Genomic DNA, 6,749 nt, shown 5'->3' on the forward strand with positions numbered 1-6,749 from the left:
TCCTGGGGAGGATGGCGCCAGAGCGTGCGACAGATCATGCTACCCAATGTTCATGTCCATAACGAGGAACCACATGTGTATGCACAGTTTCTACAATAACTGCTTATTCATTATATGTCATCTAACGCTTATTACATTGTAATAAGGAATTGTATGGAGGCCTAATTCACCTGGAACATCATGGTATATAAATTATATTTAAACTATAGGCTGGGGGACAATACCTATAGTTTCACCACATATGTTGCATTATTTGCCATGTTTTGACACAGTAACAAAAATCTATAGATACAGTATATCTCCAAGTATGAATAACTTGGGCAATCTTGGGCCACTGTTGACACGTGTTCCAGGAATGGGAGACAGTTGAATTACATAGATTTCTGTTAAAATAAAATCATAGAAAAGTGCCCAGTTTTGAAGACAGTTCCCTCACCTTCAAATCCTAGTTTAACTCCTGTTAGATCATGTGCGCATTGATAACCTCTGGTGTAATTAGCCATGCATTGTAGAGTATTTAATGCACATGCGGATATGACAAATTAACAAGGCAGGCAGGCAGGCATCCCGTGGGCACACATCCCCGGGAACTGTACAATGTGGAATACTGTAACATTAGAGCAAACGCACAAGGTGCCTGAATAACAAAACAAAGGTTGAGAGAGGTGTCTTCTGCTATGAGAGCGCGGAGAGCTCCCGCTCTCTACGGCTTTCTGAGGGGAACGAGAGCTCCTACTTGATGCTGCCGGTAAGACAAATTAACCTCTTGTTTGGAGATGACAGGATATAAGACATATATTAGATGTTAATAATTAAATATGCCCATGATGTCTTTTTAAACTACCAATAATAATAATTGTTCTGAGTGAGAGTGCCATAGCTACCTGTTGTGAAGATGTCATTTTGTATTGACCGGTGGAGTGAAGAATTGACCAGTTGATAGATTTATATTGCATCACAGAGGGACCTCTTCATTAAGTACATTTACACTCACTAGTATCATATCACACGAGGCCAGGTCTCTTTCCATCCACAGATCTTAAACGCATCTCTGGTATCTGCTTTCTGTAAAATATAACGCAAAAACCTGTTTCAGCTTTCATCCGAAAAGCTTTTTGATCTAACTTAATAACACCTCAGACCACAAGAAAGCTTAGCAAAATTACATTTTGTGTGAAATTATAGAATCGCTGACGCTTGTAGTATAAATGGAAAGGGTGGTAATATGGCAAGAGATGAAAACGTGTTCTGCTCTGTGTTGTTATGCCTTCAATGAAAATGGACCTCGGTTGCCTTCCCTCTTTCAGGCGAGCTCGAGCTGCTCCAACCTGTGGGTCAGTGATCACAGGGTAGCCTGGCGCGGCGCGGGTGCAGCCTGGCGGGGCTCCTACATAGGTTTCGAACAAAAGTGTAGCCAACTCGTCTAGTCAACAAATTAGTTGCGTGGGCCTATATTTTTGGTTAGAGAAAAATTGTCAACGTCGAATGTGTCCTCGCATCAATTACTTTTTGATGTTAAGATTGATTGCAATTAGGCCAATAGGCCTACTTTGAATTTAGGTAGGCTAATCACGCATCCAAAATTATTTGGATATATTTGTTCAAAAAGCTATAATATTTATGGTAGCCTTTGTCTCTATTTCTCTTTAATATTGTAGCCTAGTTTAGTTTTACTCTTAATTCAGACCTGTGTGCTCTAAATAAGACCCAGGAAACCGAGCCACTTAATTGCAAGAAAATCAGTCCTTAGTGAAAGGACAGTGGTCTGTCTCGTATGCACCTGTAGGTTAAAATGCATGCATAATGTGTAGCCTATAGTCATACACGAAATCATGCATTTTAACATGCCGATCGAAGAAAGAGGTGTTAAACAAATGAAAAACGCACACTGACTATTTTCCATTTTATCATTAAGATGAATTATCTTGTAAGAAGACCCTTATCCGTTTTCATGTTGTGTTTTCACTCGCAAAAGGAACGTGTTTAATAAATTGACTTGGGTTTCGCCTGAAGCCAGTTTGCAGAGTGGTATTTCGGCATTAGCTTGACTGATGCTAATCATCAGGGGACAAGGCTGCTGAGATGGGTATTAATAAAAACAACGCTTCGATTTAATCGTGTAAACGAGTAGCCTATATGAAAAATTCATAATTTAACCATATTAGACTGAGCATTAATGAGTTATATATTCCCCGTCTTCGTCCACTTAAAAATAAATTCTCACAAAGGGAATGTAATAATAATAATAATATTAGGCTAATAGGCTATATGCGTGTAATAATTAAACAATTATTATCATAAATCCAAGGCTACAAGATGAAAGGGAAAATGTGTAATAAATATTTAATAACTATGTTTAAAAAATAACCATTGCATATAACTTCCAATTGCCTATATCAAATGTATAAATTCAATCAATGACACGAAATAGTGCTTCAAGACGGATCTAAAGGAGGGGTTAAGAAAACCCTTTTCATGGAGCAAAAGTGAGAACCCAAACGTTGTTTGACAGACCAGCCACTTCGAGCGCTTTTAAATTCGCGTATCTTCTCTAACAATCTAGAAGAAACAGCTAAATGTCTCCGAATTGAACCATAACATGCATAAAGCTCCCAAATCGTTTATGATAACGTTTGCGATGACCGTGACAATGGTCGTCTGTTCCCCCCTTTTTAGCACCATGTCTGATAATGACTGCTTGTGGGTAGACTATTTGACTATTGAGAAACGTTATTTTATGATCGTGTCTAATAGGTCATAGACTGTATAGGCATATAAAGACCTAGGCCAATTGCTCTAGCCACCATATAACATAATATTTCATGAAATCCATTTGAAATTCTGATCTGACATATAGGCATTATACATTAGCCCATGTGAAAATAGTTTGAGTTATTAGGCCTAGCTATATGCTACTAAAAATAGTAATTTCACGGAAATCACATCAATCAATACGTCATTCTGTTTGCGAGGGTCTTTGGGGATCATGCACTGAAAATGCTAAGAGCCAACTAGGCTACAGTACAACTACAGAATAGGACTTTAGCCTATTGTTCCACCTCCTTGTCAACAGCAATGCAATGTCCTATACAGACCTAGTGCTCCTTGCAGCTAAAGATGCGCCTATTAATTTATTCCTTGCAGGCGGAAGGTGCGCGCTGCAGGGCGACGGCGCAGTCACATGCGTCCATCAAAGCCTCTGCTGCAAGCGGGAGGAACCTGGCAGTGACAGGCCGAATCAAGGTACCCGTCTCGCCTTGACAGTGTTTGTAAACCTCTTGTTTCCATGGATCATTTTGATCAGAGCTTCGCTGGGCCCGCGTGGCTCGTCAGAGCGGTGATTATTACAATGCTGATGAATGGGGATCGCGTTTCTTCTAATAGCCGCCCCCTATTTTCACAACCTCCCACCGCTAACCCGAGAGCTCTCTGCCACGACCTCCACTAATTGGACTGATTATTGCAAGATGTTTTGGGGGAGCGCAGGGTGGCTGCGGGACGTGGCTTTTCCGTGGCCTACCCCGAGACAGGCCCGACGCGGGTTGATGAGTTACATTCTTTCAGACATGTCATGTTGGGCAGACAGAGAGAACGAATTAAACCCAGGCGTTTGGTGTCTCTGCTGTTTAAGGATCTATGAATGAGGGCCTATGCAATAATTAAATGTTTATATCTACCTTGTTACCCAATAGGCCTACACAGGAAGGAGTACTGAAAGGACTGAGGAGATCTTGTCTTAATGTACAGACAGACCAGGAGGCAGAGTTGGTCAAATATGGTTCACGCTGTAGATGATAGGCTATCAATAACTCAGACCTAGCTGATTTTTAGAGCTGTTTTGAAATAAGACCTACGCTACTCACGAATATGCCAGGTTATTCTATATTCTCATTAAGAAACACATATCGAACAATTGATTATGAGTTTACCCTATCCATATAGGCTATGTAGCGTAAGATTTAGGCTACTCTGATTTACAGAATTACGCATGGACATTCTCTTGGGCATTGTGTACAAATTTAAATCACAGATTAGATTTGCGCCCAACGCAGGTGTGAGCGATCACTCTAGCAACAAGTGGCTTTCTTCAACCTTTCCACAGGGGCTGGAGTGTGGGCCCTGGGCCGCTACTGAGACTAATTATTTCAATCAATCATTTGATTTGATTCCTGTTTATTTTCAGTGCTCGCTTAGTTACTTCACCCGTACACTGAATCTATTATGCATTTTCCCTTCACATCCATAGCACGAACTATAATTTGAAGTGGAGTGCTACTCCAGCACCCCTGATACTTCACGCTTGGTAACCTTTATTGTCCCCGGAGACCCAGGCTGCGCGTGACATCTCATGGGCTGCCTCTTGTCAAGGCGCTAGGTGAAAGCGCAAGTAGCTGTGTGGATACAGCTACCTTATGTAAAGCGTGTGCAGTTTTGGAGACCAATTTAGGCCCATTAACTCTAGTTTTATAGGCCTACATACACGGACAAAATATAGCCTATTCCAGAGCCTCTCAAAGTGTGATATTATTATTTGTATTATAGGCCAGCGCCTGCGTAAATTGCATTTAAAAAAACGTTTAACAACAAACACCGTCTGAACCGCGGGCGTCACTGTTTTGCCAGGAAGAAGACCTTTGAAGAGAGGAGAGCACCTGCGGTCTGTATTTTTCCCTGTTGATAGGCCTATCTTCTCCAAAACAGCCAAAAGGGTTTTAAGTTGTTTAATAAGAAAACAAACTATTGTCCACATAGATTCTCACAAGGGCTAGGGTAGTCTTTCTAGTTTATACTCACAGTAAGTCCAAAGTAGAGTGAAACATATAAAAAAAACACATTTTAGGTTAGGCTTAAATTAACTTGCCACTACGCTATAGAAACAACGGGTCAACTATCGGTGATTTATACAAAAATATTTGATGATAGAGATAATGAAGGAAAAAAAGAAACAAAATATTATTATTATTATTATTTAGAGGGTTGGTTATACAAAGTGACGAATTGATTATAGCAGTAGTCACTAGCATTAGTACAACTCAGTAGCCTATTTAAAGTGTGTTGTTTTGCAGGTAGGTCTATTGCTAATCAGAAAATGTAATTCTGATGACACTGCAGAAGGCAGCACTGAGGCAACATGGCTCATAGAGAAACATCAAACCTCCTGAAACCATGTCCCACCCAGCACTGTATAACATTTCTCAGGGACCAATGCACGCGGTCAAAGGCAGATTGGGCGAACTACATGGACAACACACATACTTAATTGGCACTTTATTGAACTCGTTGCTTGTGATTTGATTGTCAGCTTGTTTTGTCTATTGACCTCTCTCACCCTTCATGGCATCCTTGTTCTTTAAGATGTGAGACTAATGATATACGCACTATAGATGATGAATCTGGACACAAATGTTAAATTCCCGGAAATATTGGTGAATAAACACGATTTTCTATTTCTTTCAAGAAAACCAAGCAAACACTTTTTTAGAATTACTGAAAAAGTCTGCTTCAGATTTCTCCCATTTATTCAAATTGTATTTCAGCATTATCTGCCAACATTTCTTTCTAAGCTGTACATTTATTTTCTCAGCGTTTCGCCATAGACTCAATGACTATTTTAATAATTTTAGTATTATTTTTGAATGATCATGTAATTATTTAACCCTTATCCAAAACATCATCCATTCAGATTCTCCAAACAAGGAACAGGCAAGTTGGAGATACATCCTATAGCTCGTTTCAGTGCTTATTAGAATTTCACATTCAGATTCAAATTCAGAACAGGAAAATCAAAAATGTATCTCTTTTCCTCCTGAGTTGATGTTATTGTTCAATGAGCGTTAGACTAGATGAATACACTGGGCGATAGGGAAGGGTTTCTTTACCTCATTACATCTGATTCCCCATATGGCCATCGGATAGGCTGGATAGGTGTACTGCACTCATCTGCTGTGTGGGACAGAGAAAAGGCTTTTACCTGGCCACCTAACAAGGAGTGTAGGGTCAGCTAAGATGGCTTCTACCACAGAGGATGTTGTTACAATCTGATACCTCTCATCAACCAGCTTGTGCTCTTTTCTCAATCCCTCCTCTCACATATACTATGACTACAATGGCCTGTTACAGTCTGGGAGGGTATCTCTTTACGTATACTGTAATGCAGTTCGCTCTCTGGTCATAGAAACCTGCAACATCGCTTAATGTTTTCCCCTTATGCAAGGTTCCTTTTATAGCACATGGACTTTATATGTCAGGAAAGATTTTATTAACATTGATCCACAGTAATTAGTTATGTGCTAATGCTGAGTTTGTATCCATTCCTGTCCTCTGGATTTTTACTGCGATTTGTGGTTTCACTTGAAACTAGGAGTTCATGGGGTGTCACAAGCCACATGGCCAGTTAATACTTCCATGATACAGTCAGTTGTAGTAATGTATGATACTGCTGCACCATATAAGTACAATACAGAATGCAGGACATACTGTAGGCCTACATGTTTTTGTCATATACAGACCATTGACCAATTGATCTTGACTCATTGCTAGCTATTATCATGTCATGCTTTACTGTACTTTGAAGGACTGTTTTATGTGTTTGCGTGCAGCATTAAAACATGTTCACCTCCTTCCAGTACAGTAAGTTCATGAGTTCAAGCAGTGTTTCCCCTAGGATTTTTTCCAGCAGCGATGGGGGCTTCCCCAACCAAAATATTTAAATGCTTCGCTCTGACTGTCTAGTTTTTATTTTGGTAATT

Source organism: Oncorhynchus gorbuscha, linkage group LG07, assembly GCF_021184085.1.
Source record: "Oncorhynchus gorbuscha isolate QuinsamMale2020 ecotype Even-year linkage group LG07, OgorEven_v1.0, whole genome shotgun sequence".
Classification (NCBI taxonomy): Eukaryota; Metazoa; Chordata; class Actinopteri; order Salmoniformes; family Salmonidae; genus Oncorhynchus; species Oncorhynchus gorbuscha.